General features: G+C 40.1%; 1 protein-coding gene across 3 annotated transcripts in view; it reads right to left on the minus strand.

The window, feature by feature from the left end:
* Window positions 1-10,686, minus strand: part of lrrc3b (leucine rich repeat containing 3B) — a 35,820-nt gene extending 25,134 nt beyond the window's left edge. For 2 of the 3 annotated variants that reach the window (XM_085446331.1, XM_085446329.1), the window contains exon 1: window positions 10,507-10,686. The gene's annotated coding sequence lies outside the window, so the exon portion shown is untranslated. Of the gene's footprint in view, window positions 1-4,224; window positions 4,370-10,506 lie in introns of those variants that run through there. The other variant, XM_085446332.1, reaches the window with a different exon arrangement.
* Between the last annotated feature and the right edge of the window lie 3,771 nt (window positions 10,687-14,457).

The following is a 14,457-nucleotide window of genomic DNA, read 5'->3' on the forward strand; positions in this document are numbered from 1 at the left end:
AAAAGAGAGTTTAAAAAAAAACTTCAGTGGTGTTGCACACTATTTTATATTATTTTTTAAAAGTCATTGTTAACCCTTTAAAGCCGGTCAGAGCAGCACGCTCCGTTTTGCGTAACTATTTTTAAATCCCTGTAGAACCTGAACCGTGTAAGCTAGCGCAATAATTTGTTTTGCATATGAAACCGGAGGAGTTGTACTTACATCTGATGCCATCAGCTTGTCCTCGGTCACGGTTTCCTTCCACATATAGCTTTGCAAAAATTGCATAAAAAGCGCTTGCAGGAACAAAAACATAATATTCCAGAAACACGCTTTGCCGTTCCTATCAGCTGTTCGTAACACTTCCCACAGTGAAATGATGCACCTGCTGTTTTCTTTGCAAATTTGCATCATAGGATTGTTTTTTGTTTTTCCTGCAGTGTATAAAAATTGCTGTATCTCCAAAATAAAACTATGAAGACACTCAAAATAAATTTCCTGTTGTTGTAAACTATTTTTTGCAACTTTATTGTATTTAAAGTTTTGAGGGATAAACCTCTTAAATTTCTCCAAGTAGAAATATATGTAAACAAAACAAAAGCGATTTTCAATTTTTTTTGTAGTTTATTGCACTTTTTTGCAATTTATGTAATTACTATGGACTTAATGCATACATATTATTAAAATATGGGCTATAACAGTTGTATTGATGTATAGCAACTTGAAATGCTCCCACAAATGGCACTACAGCATGTAAATATATATATATAAGCTCTGGTGGACTTGGTTCTATAGTAGGTCTTAAAGGGTTAAATAAATATCGTCAAATAATCGTGATCTCAATTTCAGTGAAAATAATCGTGATTATCATTTTTGCCATAATCGAGCAGCCCTAGCTCTAGACTAACTTTTTGCCACGGTTGCACTGGTGTGCCTAACTCTTTTTCTTAGGTGCACCCAAATTGTTCAACCGCATCGCTTAACACCACAGGCACGTGCACTTTCTGGGGGGGAAATTGCTGTCCATACAGACAACATTGATTTGTAAATGATTAACTAACAATCTTGTCAACACAAAGTTCTTTATTTGGAGCACATTTCTACAAGAAAGATAAGTTACTGAAAAAGTGCTTGTGCATAAAGTGCTTTGGCACGCTGGTAATATTGTAGACAATGTTAAACTTAATCATCACATCGGCTCCTCTGACGACCTGTTTGCTGCTGCCTGCTGCTGAAAGGCCGTGGGGAGAGGGGACACTTGGGCAGTGCATTTATCGCAGCATATAATGTGTTCTGGATACACTGTGCTTTATCAGCACAAGTCACAAATGCAGTACTGGCGGCTGTGGTCTTTCCACACTCACGACAGTAAATGCAGTGCATCATGTTGTCAGCTTTACTCTATCTTAGCCAGGGAGACTGCTCAAGCCACTCTGTTCCAAATGTATAAACTTTCCCCGTTTTACTTTCACTGGGCTCTGGCTCGGAGTCGATCGTGTGTGGCTCATTATGTGATGCCGTCTCTGGACCAGAGAGGTCGATGGCTCCATGTCAGAGCACTGACTTTGAATTTTAGATGGATCAGGCCTTAACTTAACAAAAGTTACCGATCGTTCTTTTCATCTTTTCTCTTTACCCACAGCTACATCCACTTCTGTCAGGCCTAGGCTGCTCATAGGGCTGGGTATCTTTCTATAATCCATTTGATTCCGGTTCACAAGGTCCTGATTCGATTCAATTTTGACTCAGACATTCAGAAATATAATTCTGATCATTTATCAGTACTGACACTTGTGAGACTTCATCAGAGATGCAAACATCACAGCAGAGGCCTTTGTGTCAAAGTAACTGAGGATAAAACAGAAAAACATGAAGCAGATTTTCCTGGCCAGGTTTTCTGTAGCAGATAACCTTAAAAATATTCTGCAGTAGAACAGAAACTGAACAAAACCATGAATCAACATGTGAATGCTGCTGAAGTGAAGTAAGTGTTACAGAGGTTTGATTAGAGACACGGCTAAGCGTTTTGCAATTTGGCATCATTTTAAAAAGTTTAAATTTCTTCAGTATTGAACAGCAGAAATGAGGCTTTCTTGTTGGAGGTCATTTTTGTGGAAAAGAAAAACAAACAGCGGCCGTCAGCTCTGTACACAACAACAGACCGGTGCGCGACAAGCAAACGAATAATGCAGAAAACACAGATTTGAGGTGAGAAACTGTTCTTGAAGTACATTCTGGTTTGAGCTGTCGGCTTTCAGCCCCGACGTCCACACTTTGTGTTCATGTCTTTGTGTGGTGCTCTCATTTACTGTTTTGGCTGTTTGGTGGTTGTTTAAATAGTTTTGTGAGCTTCTGGCGTTTCTGGCAAAATACATTTAATACAATCGATTGAGCTTCCTCCAAAGGGTGGCTGGCCTCTCCCTTAGAGATAGGGTGAGAAGTTCGGCCATCCGGGAGGGGCTCAGAGTAGAGCCGCTGCTGCTCCACATCGAAAGGAGCCAGCTGAGGTGGTTCGGGCATCTGACAAGGATGCCTCCTGGGCGCCTCCTGGGTGAGGTGTTCTGGGCATGTCCCACCGGGAGGAGGCCCCGGGGCAGACCCAGGACACGCTGGAGAGATTATATCTCTCGGCTGGCCTGGGAACGCCTTGGTGTTCCCCCGGATAAGCTGGAGGAGGTGGCTGGGGAGAGGGAGGTCTGGGCCTCTTTGCTTAGGCTGCTGCCCCCGCGACCCGGCCTCGGATAAAGCGGATGAAGATGGCTGGATGGATGGATGGACAATCGATTCAGGATTTAATGAATCAATGTCGCATTATTCAAGCTAAAATCAATTCTAATCGGAAAATCGATTCTTGAAACCCACCCCTACTACTCACCTGTCTATCCGCTTTCAAACATACATACATGTAGGCTGACAGGAATATCTGGACCACGGCCAATCAGAGGTCCCACCCCTGACTATCTCTGATTGGTTTAGACCACGATATGGGCATAATGTGTGTTTGTCTGTTGTTGACCACACGGAGACTTTCTTCACTCAAACAGCTGGTCACACCGGTGCCACTTAGAATCTTTTTAGTCGCACCATCGAGAAATGAGGTCACATTTGCAACCACAGTGGTTGAACTCTGATTCTCTGTTAATGGAGTGCGATACTTCAAAATTTGGTATCAATCTGATAGCAAGTAAATACAAGGACAGTATCAGAGATAAAGATACTTTTAACATATAAGGGAAGCCTATGCACGGTCATGTTTGGGAGAGCAGTGAGTCGTGATTTATGAGGTGAATGCATCATCAGTACGCTAGATCTGAACATATTTTCATGACTATTAAAAGACTGGATAATTAGCTGATTATGTTTATGTTAAAAACCAGGACTGATTCTAGTATTTATTTACCAGGTTTCTTGCCAAATATGTAGAAAAGCAGAAATATGATTACTGTCACTAATGAATTTCTTGATTTCTTGGAACTGGCTTCTTCTCTGAACAGCAGTTCGTTTTCTGTGCCAGATGCAGGAGACAGGCCGCCTGTCTGCTCTCTACTTTTAAGATTATGAGTTGAACTTTCTGTTTGATGAAGGTGACCCTGAACCCGGCCTTCTGTGGGCTTCCATGGGCCAGTGAGTGTTTCTTCTTTACTCTGCTCTTTTCACTCTCCATATATTCGTACACAACTTTGCATTGAATCATTAGTTATTATTCCTCTCTCTCTTCCACAGCGTTGCCCTCTTATCATCCCCAACCTGTCGTGACAGATGGCAGGCCCTTACCCAGCCTGATTCCACCAGAGGTTTCTTTCTGTCGCCAACGCTCACGGGGGTGTCCGACTGTTGGGGTTTGCTGTAATTTAGCACTATATACATGAAACTAAGTTGAATTTTATTCTAGTGCTGCTTTCACAGCTAACACAAAGTTATTACAATTATCTATTTTTATTTCAGGTTTGAGATATGTTTTTATTTCCAATAAAATAATTCATTAAACAATTTTCAGCTGTATATATTATTTGAATGTCTGAATAGAGTGTATAGGTAATCAGTCCAACTGCACTTTTAAAATGAACATTAGCTGAAGATGGATTTTACACGTCAGTCATGGCTCCCGTATACGTACGTGTTTTGTATCTGTGAAAAAATCGGTTGCCACGGTAGCAGATACTCTTTACACACATCACAGTTTGCAACCTTTTAAATTAAAGCAGTAAAAATAACTTCACGCTCTTTTCTCTGTGTGCCACTTACTGCAGTCTGTATGTGTCTGCACAATGCCTTCTGGTCTTGCTGGTTATTCACGTGATGAAGCAGAGCAGGGAGGAGGAAGAGCGGTGTGCCTGTATACGTGAGGGGCTTTTACACAGGGAAGTCTGCTTTCTCATGGAACTGATGTTGGGCTTAACATAGAAAAGAAGAGATTTCTATGAAATCTGCAAAATTTAAGAATCACAGACTTTAGAGTTTGAATGTCAGTGAGTAAATGTGTGCACAGCCTGTCGAAATGGGTTTAAATCACCACATGTGCCAGCTTGGCAGTCTAAACCTGTACTACGCTCGTTAGGCCTCATCTACAAAATGATTAAAAACATCAAACCCAGTTTGTAAAAACTGATAACACAACAGGAGCATTGATGATGATGTTGTCTGTCTACACAACATCCGCGAAGAGCAGAGAAGCGGAGCCGTTACCAAGAAATGAAAATGAAATATGGCGATAGAATATGGGTAAAACGCACATGTGCAGAGCCTTTGTTTTCATACGAACATGGCAGAAAAACCATGGCGGCGACGGAAATGAGAAGGGCGAAAGCGGATCGTGGAATGAAACCGATGAACCAGAACTGGTTTGTAAAAATGGTTCACTGGTGCAAAGCACTATTTTTGGTAGCGCATGCTAGCAGGCCGTCGTGTATTGTTTGGAAAATACGGCGCACTTAAAATCAATCCTTTGATTTTTCTGAAAGTCGACAGAGCCCCTTATAATCCCGTGTGCCTTATGTATGAACTCTGGTTGTGTTTACTGACCTCGAAACGATTTTATGTACACGGTGCTCGAAAATCTGTCAAATGTTTCAGTACGACTTTGCTAAGCTACGAAGTCGCACCGCTTGATGGATTGTCGGAGCATTACAGCTGTCGTAGGCGGAGCCTCGCGGAGTGATACGTACTGTGCTTCAACATAATATTACTGTGTTGTGTGTGTATAACCTCTTTTTAAGTTCTGTGGATATTATACATGGTTATGCTGAGGATGTGTCGGCCAGTTTCCACTGGAAATGCCTTTTGGTTAAACTGTCAGCAAGGAATTTGCATTTGCACTGTTACATTTTTATAAAACTTTAATGCAACAAACAGCTGCTTGTTTAAGTGAAAATACATTGATGGGGTTTTTTTGCACTAATAAAGTTGTGGAGTTGTAAAGAATTTTGTCTCGTGTCAATTATATCGTCACTTATATCGTTAGCACAAATTTTCAAATGTATATCGTGATAAATATTTTTGGCCATATTTCCCTGCCCTAACAAACGCCTGTTCCTGTCATCACCATTCGAACCTTTAGTGGCAAAAAAGGTGTTTTGAGTCCTTCATCAAACCATCTGTTTAACAAACTGCGACACGACGAAAAGAGAACTTTGGAGCTGCTCCATCCACAGTATCTACAGTAAGACTAAGACTACATTATTAATGACCAACTGTTGACATACCATGTTTAAATTAGGCTGCTTCCTGAGGACAGCTGGTTCACTGTTCTATCACATAATACCTGCAACAAGCAGGGGTTCATCTAAAGGGGGGGTGGGGTGTCCTTGACTAGCATATGTAACATCATTTTTCAGATTTAAAGTGAAACAAAAAAAAGGTCCACAGGCCAGTAAAACTGAGCTAAAGACCTGGAGCTGTTGGGTTTCACACTGAATTATTACTACCTTTAATTATTAACATCTACAACATCACCATCATGTCTGTTTTCAGGAGCACAAAACTGCATCAAATCACAGGACAAACTGTTCTGTTGTTCTATGTTCTGTGTCAGTGCAGCCTCCACTTGCTCTTTTGAATACTTACACATACTAATTCACTCATTCACTAGTTTGACTTCACACCAAGCACACATTGCCTCAGCTTGGAGATATCAGAACTCTTTTTGCCTCTTACTTTTAATACAAACCTCCACCCAAAAAAAGACAGTGTGCAAATTATTTTTATTTTATGCAAGTTTACCTCGTTTTATTTGACTTCACTGTATTTGAGATTTTTCAAATGTATTTTTACATTTAAGGAAGTCTTTTCTTAAAACCTTTTAAAAATTTGCCAAATATTCTTAGCCAGTGCAAATTAATCAGCAAAATGCAATAAATACATTATTGTAATTATGAACTAGGATAGACTGGGGTTTGCTGTCACACTTTTTACTAGGGGTGCAACGATACTCGTATCGATATTGAACCGTTCGATACAGTGCTTTCGGTTCGGTATCGAACAATGCAAAATTTTTAATTTATTTTATCAATTTTCCTTCTGACGATGCTGTCTGTGTTGAGCGCTCAGTGGATCTGCGCTCGACTACTCCGCCTAGGCTGCACTGTCGAGCGCAGATCCACTGAGCGCAGGGCAAGCTAGCAAGACAGAAGCTAAGCTAGTTGCAACATGTCAAATTGAGCCTCCCCCACCCTCATTCAGATCTGGCGTTTGGAACTATTTTGGTCTTCATGTGACGTATGACCCTGAAGGTAAGCGCGTCATGGACTAAAGTAAAACAGTATGTTGGATGTGCCACGCAATGCTCAATTACATGGGTGGGAGCTAGTGTGTTAGCGCAGTTAGCTCGTTAACGTGTTGGCCGTCCAGCCCCACGCACGGGGCGATCCGCGGTAGCTCGTTAACGGAGATTTGCCGTGTTGTGGCGTTAACGTCATTTCAGATTAACGCTGACAGCACTAGTGGGAACACAACGAATATGACTGCACATTTACTCCGACAGCATCCTAGTGCAAAGACAAGTGGAAGCAGACAAAAACAACAAGCAGGCATGCTACAAACTTTACCCGAGTCATTTAGACAGCCGTTAGCACAGGATTCTCCTTATGGGGACCTGATATGTTTAATATGCTGCTGAGAATATAGCCCAGAAGAAGCGTATAGTATAGCTTTTATTTTGAAAGAGCCATTTCTCTGTAATAAACTCTCTTTTCCAAAGATGAGTGATTCCTCCATCAGATAGTTTTTTTTTTATTACTTTTTTGTTTCAGCAACATTAAATTTAAAAACTGTACTTTTGAGTTAAAATATATATTTATAATTTTAATAAATGAAAAATTAAAAAGGCATTAACATTTTTTGTATCGAAAAAATATCGAACCGTGACACCAAAGTATCGAACCGAACCGTGAATTTTGTGTATCGTTGCACCCCTACTTTTTACTCTTGCATGAAACGCTTGTCATTGAAACATCTTTTAATAACCACTAATTCATTCAATTGAAGCTTCAGGTGCTGATTAAATATTGGTATCATATTCATTTTTGATAAGATAAGATAAGATAACCTTTATTAGTCCCACACGTGGGAAATTTGTTTTGTCACAGCAGGAAGTGGACAGTGCAAAAGTTATGACGCAAAAATTAGAATACAATTAACTGTAACAAAAAAGTAATCAACCATCAACTACCCTGTGACAGTTTGGGACTACCCTTTATGTCCCTGTAGTTGTCAGCTGGATTTCAGTAAAAATTGTTACTTTTTTCACATCTTCATGTATAACTTCTTTAGTTCAGATACAGATATTAGTTTAGGCACCAGCTCTAAACTAAACTGTTGTATTTAAACCATGAATTTGAACCAATGATGATTATGGTGAATTATTCTATGTATGAGCAGTGAAATAAAGGAATCTGCAGTGCTTTTTAACGTAGCCCTTATAAAGGACATATTTAACTCAGTGACAGTAATTTGAACTGATTTATCATTGATACGATTAAAAAGCCCAGACATATATTCTAAATATATATATTCTAAGTATATATTCTAAAACACAAGTCTTTTTGTGCAAGATTTTCCAACAGATATAACAATAGTGAGCAAGTCAAGGAAAACACGTGAGAACAAAAATGAATTAATAAATTGCATTAATATCAAAGTTGACTCTGAACTGCTCTTCATCTCGATGCTTACTCGATCGTGCAGGTGAAGAAACCTTCTTTACATTTACAGGTTGCTAGTGTTGATCTAGCAACACAGAGAATCTGACCCAGAATCTCAGTTTCTTCCTTTTTTATTGTTCAGAAACATCCGGAGATCCCCAGATGACCTAGAGAAAACCTAACCTAGCCATCACATGGCTTTAGCTTGCTAATGAAAAACTGATTCAAATCAAAACTATTACCTTCAGTTTTCTAAAGTTGTTTTTAATTACTAAGACTGGCTGAGCTTTTAATACTAAAACAACAATATGGAAAATTATTCTGACACATGAACATCATAAATTACCTCCTCCCCTCAACAGCCCATGGACCTTAATGGGTGTTGACTGTTGGTTCTGAGTTTTTGTAGGTTCCTGTTTGATCTTGGGTTTGCGAAGCAAATTAATTTCTAGTTCTTCAGTATAACTAACTTTGCTTCTAGTTCTCAGGTCTGAATTAAATTTTGTGTCAGCTTTCTCCCTGTCTCTGTGTTTCTTTCCTCTAGTCTCTGTTTAGCGTAGAGGTTTTTATCAAGCCTGTGGGTCTTACTCTCAATTTTCGGATTTTCATTTGGTTCAGCTGTGTTAGGTTTGCTTACACCTGTCTCATCAGTTACATTCTGTTCATCTGTGTCTCATTTTGTTGCCAGGCGTTTCCTTTAAAGTGATATCCTTCTGTTGTCAGAGTGAGATGTTATTGCCATACTGTCTCTGTCATACAGCCCAATAAAGGGTTCCCCTGTTCAACTCCACCTGCCTCTCTGTGTACGTATTTTGGATCATCCTTCACCGCACTAACATTTCCATATATTGACCAAAGCTAAACGAACATCTCAGATGTTTAATATCAACAAAATTCCTCACTGCACTGTAATGATTCATTAACAACCCACGTGATAAACAACCCAGTGCACCCCACAGAGGGGGCACACCCCACAGGGGCAATGCAAAAGTGACTACTTTAAAGTTACTCATGTCACATGTCTAAAGCTTGCAGCTGACATTATGATATGAGATTGTGTCTCTACTAATGATTAGGGGACTACCCAGATATGAGTAATACACACACACACACACACACACACACACACACACACACACACACACACACACACACACACATATATACACATATATACATATATATACACATATACACACATATATACATATATGTGTGTGTATATATATATATATATATATATATATATATATATATATATATATATATATGTATACATACACACATATATATATATATACATACACACACATATATATATGTATATATACATACACATACATATATATATATATATATATACACATACACATATATATATATATATACACATACACATATATATATATATATATACACATACATATATACATATATATATATACATACATACATATATATACATACATATATATACATACATATATACATACACATACATACATATATATACATACATATATATATATATATATACATATATATATATATACATATATATATATATATATATATATATATATATATATATATATATACATACACCTGCAGTCTGAGATACACAATCCCAGTAAGATCCAGCTGTTGCCATGCGCGTAAAAACGCTTGAACTGCTGCATACATTGAAAGCTCTCAGCTTGTCGTTTCTCCCGTTTGATTTAACTGAATATTCCAAACCCATCTTTACCCAACTTTACGCTGCCTGGTTTTTGCAAACGAATAACCGTGCAATAGATCCATCAGCGAGATATTAGCATAAGTCGACGCACACCAGACTCAGCAGCGGTTATTTACTAATTATTTGAACTTTAATACTGATAGACGACAGCTACCGCCATCCGAGGTGCGTGTACCCAGAAAAGATCGCAGCAAATTGCGGGTTTAGCCGGAATAAAGTTGAAATTATGCAAAAAAATAAACAGCTTCTCGCTATTTTCTCGAAAGCCGAATGAATGTGTGGTGTCGCTACTCTTGAATGGCGTGCGAATGAACTTTAATGCGCAAAGCTGCCCAGATAATTACAAGAATAAACATTAAAGTCTATTTTTTTAATGGCGTCTGGCACGACGTTCCTTGTGAAAATATCACGCATCACCCTACCTGAACTGCCTACACCAATTCAAAGCTTTCATAATCGAATTGTAAGATAAGACTACAAGCACACAGGCGGTTTTATATAACATCACACAGTAATCATACATTAAAAAAAGAAACATTTCTTTTCCATGCAAACATTGATGAAAGCAGCGGCCTTGACTGAGGACGGGTAGTCCGCACGTAACACAGCGGAGACGGACACAGGAGCAACAGGCGACACAAGTCTGCTCACCTGCAGTCAGTCATCGGCTGTAGAAACTGCTGGAGCGGAAAGTCCGGATCGCATGAAGCTGATTACAGGCTGAGAGCGCAGTCTCTGCTCTGCTGCCCGCTCACGCGTGTACAAATCGCTGTGTGAATTAGCATCTTATACCTTTCAGTATAAAACACTGCACAGGAATGAATGGGGTAAAGGGAGGGGCTGCTGTGTGAAGCTACAGGGTGACACAGGCGGTCCCACTACCGGTCTCACCTTTCAGTATAAAATGTTGATGACCAGGCACTACAGGAGACAGATGAACCATATATTAAAATCACTTTCTCTGTAACCCATTGAATGTTTTCATTGCCATATTTTTACATTCTTAAATGTTTTGTCTTTACAAAATTCATTTATTTGAGCAGGCTGCTATATTCAAGATTACTATTGTTTGGACTGTGTCACATTTGGAGATTGTCCTATTTGTTCTTGTGTTTGTTTTTCATTTTGATGTTCCAGTTGCACTTTTATCAGTAGCTTCAGTTCCAGAAAGTATTTCACAAGTACAGTAATCCCAGGTACTATGCCATGATTTTTCTGTCACGTCTTCACAGTAACAGTGAAACAATGGCACCATGAGGAAGTCAGAAAAAACTGTATATAAAAGATGGACAGGCTCTGTCGGGTGAAGGGGAAATGGGTGCGAGTCTGAAAGTCAGAAACTCAGCAGGAAAACAACGCTGTGATTAGTGAAAGCTTGTGTTCCTGGTTTTTCCTGGTTTTTCCTTCCCACTGTCGCCAAAGTGCTTGCTCATTGGGGGTTATTACATTGTTGGGTTTTTCTCTGAAGTGAATATTGTCAGTCTAGAGGTCCACCTCTTGATCCAGACACTTTAATGACTATTAAACTGACTGCCAGGACTTCTCCAGGCATTAAAGGTTCCCAGGAGATAAGTGCTTATCAGCTGCCTTTGTCAAACACTTTAAGCATTGCAACAGCTAAGCTAACCTAAGTATTATAACATTGAACCATCGCAGCCGTCGTCCTACAATTTCAGTCAGTTCACACCACTTCCAATAAATATAGTGAGATTAGAGTGAGGAGGAAAGAATTGTATTCACTTTGACTTTCACATTTGACTTGAAAAAAAGTGACAAAAGCATTCCAACTGATTGAGGGGAAAGCATGAAGACAGAAAGGTTTCCTTAAACCTGAGAGGTTTGGGCTCACGTGTGTTTGATGTCTGATGATGAGCTATTATTTTGATGGCAGACGTAGCTGCTTTCCTGGCACTGATATGGTTAACAGCAGCAACTTGATGCAGCTGAAATGTTCACCATGTAAAGGCCAAATGAAATGAATAGAAAGTCGTGATTTTGCAGACAGGTAAAGGATCTTGCACAGACTACAGATATTTTTTCTATATCTGCATCTATGCAGTTAAACCATAGTCTGTATCAACACCAGGTACAGACTTCGTTTTGATTCATGGAATATGGTAAATATGTAGCACGGTTCTTCTAGAGCACTCGCCTTAACACGTCATTCATGCACACACGTTTACATGCAAGTGCTTTCTAACATTCATATTCCAATGAACACATCAGGAACAACTTGAGGTATCTCGGCCAAGGATCATTTGGCACACAGACTGGAGCACATCTGCACATTTTCTGTCCATTTGACTGCATTCTTTTAAAATCAAGATGGTGACTTACAGAACTAAAGTTCCACTGATTATGTTAATTTGTTGCATCTTTCCTAGTTAGCTTGATTATCTTGAGATTTAAAAAAATCTGATACTGCAAATATAGTGGGGAGAACCAAATGACCTTGGTGCATGTTCAATCATCCAGGTAAGTAAATCCCAGAAAGGTTGATTCTGTTCATCTGGACGTTTTCAGTGGGAGAAACATTTCATCACTCATCCAAGTGACTCCTTCAGTCTCAGCTGACTGCAGGTTTCCCCCATCTTATAAACAGGACATTTGCACAATGAGTTCAGCCATTGTCAGAAGGTGAATGGGCATCTCAGGAGGTAATAATGAAGAGAGTCAACCACCCACCACACATTTTCCAGAGTGTTGTAGTGGGTCTTACACTCTAATCCGGTCGTTAAGTGATGACGTGACGAATCCTACTTCCGGGCCTAAAGTAGTCTGTGTTTAATATGGCTTTTGTGTTGTTAACATGTTTAATGTTATGTATTTTCTTCTATTTGATCTCAAAAAGCTCCTAAAACAGTCAGTGATCACTGTTGACCTCCCTCGGCTTTTATTACCGCTAATCATTTATTTAAGCTCAGTTTTTAAAACCTTAGGATGTAACTGCAGCTCAGCCCATGCAGCAGTATATGAATGACTAACCTCGTATTGTGGATGGATTATCTCAGTTGTTCTCCTGGCTGAAGTTTGGTCCTTTTACAGCATCCTGCCATGCGATTACATTTGTTTCTGACCACCGAGAACACTCACGTTAACTTTTATCCAGTGGAAAAAAAGTTAGCTTGTTTATATTATGCTAAAATAGCTGTGTCGCTAGCGGTCACGTAGCACATCATTATATACCAGCTAGCCAAACTTCAGTAACCCTACAAACGTCACTGCTGTTTAGTTTTCTGTCTTCATTTATGTTGGAAGTGATAACAGAGCTGTACGTTTGAATTTGTTTCCAAAACCCCGCAGTCAGGACATGCTATATTGTATTTAGATAGAAGCTAGCGAGCTAACTCCCTGCTAACTTCTAACTCCGTTAAATGTCATAAATTCTGTTTTCATGGATGCCTGGATGTTAAACTCAATTGTTACACCTGGTAGAGCAGAACGCTGATCATTTTATTAAAGATGAAAGACTTTAGACAGTTTTTAACTCTCAGTAATGCCATAGTGATCGTTTGATATATGGAGCTGCAGCGGAGTTTAGGCCCAGACACGGCTAGTGACGTCAGACTGAACGACCGGATAGCTTCCTGTTGAGGCACACGACTGGGCAGTCGCCTGGTAGTACTCTGTCCATTGTACAAGATCTATCGCCCTGTTATACAAAACCCAGTACAAACCTCCGGCAGTAACCAGCCAGCCCCCAAAGGTATCTCTAGCAACCAGTTCCTTCTGAACCGTTTGCCTTTTATGTTCAGGTTATCTATAGGAGCTCACTGTGATGCCTGGGTGCATTTCAACATGGTGATCTTCAAGTATGTAGTGACCAGGCAGGGGAGAGAACACGTGTGCAAAACACATGTTGGAATGCAGCAACATCCGCTCACTGGGCTGGTGTGACATGGTTATCCCAATGAGAGGTACCTGCAGCCCCAGTTCATATCTAACCTCCACCACACTCACCAGACAAACGGATTCTGCTTTTCTCCATTTTTTAGGAGGTTGAGGTGTATCTGTGTGGCTCCACACCTGTCTAGCGGTACCCCTCCCACTCACCATGTAACCACAAAGGGTTCTTGTAATTTGGTCAGGAGGTCTGAGATGGACAGAGGAAGCAATGTAATAATAATAATAATAATAATAATAATAATGGATTGGATTTATATAGCGCTTTTCAAGGCACCCAAAGCGCTTTACAATACCACTATTCATTCCCTCTCACATTCACACACTGGTGGAGGAAGCTACAGTTGTAGCCACAGCTGCCCTGGGGCAGACTGACAGAAGCGAGGATGCCATATCGCACCATCGGCCCCTCTGGCCAACACCAGTAGGCAAGTAGGGTAAAGTGTCTTGCCCAAGGACACAACGACCAGGACAGAGAGCCCGGGGATCGAACTGGCGACCTTCCGGTTACAGATGCGATTCCCAACCCCCTGAGCCACGGTCGCCTTATCCTTGTGTAAATTGTCTGAGTTTAGCCCTGCTGTTGTAAAGGCATCACTGACATTCTTGGGCCTGGAATAAATTCTCTCATGACAACCTCCCCAGCATGTGTAGGTTTGCTGTCAGGTCCTAAAGTTCATGACTTCATATCCATTTGTA

This window comes from Copadichromis virginalis, linkage group LG22 (assembly GCF_057382275.1).
Source record: "Copadichromis virginalis isolate Kocher_CV1m ecotype Utaka linkage group LG22, C_Virginalis_male_GT1.1, whole genome shotgun sequence".
NCBI lineage: Eukaryota > Metazoa > Chordata > Actinopteri > Cichliformes > Cichlidae > Copadichromis > Copadichromis virginalis.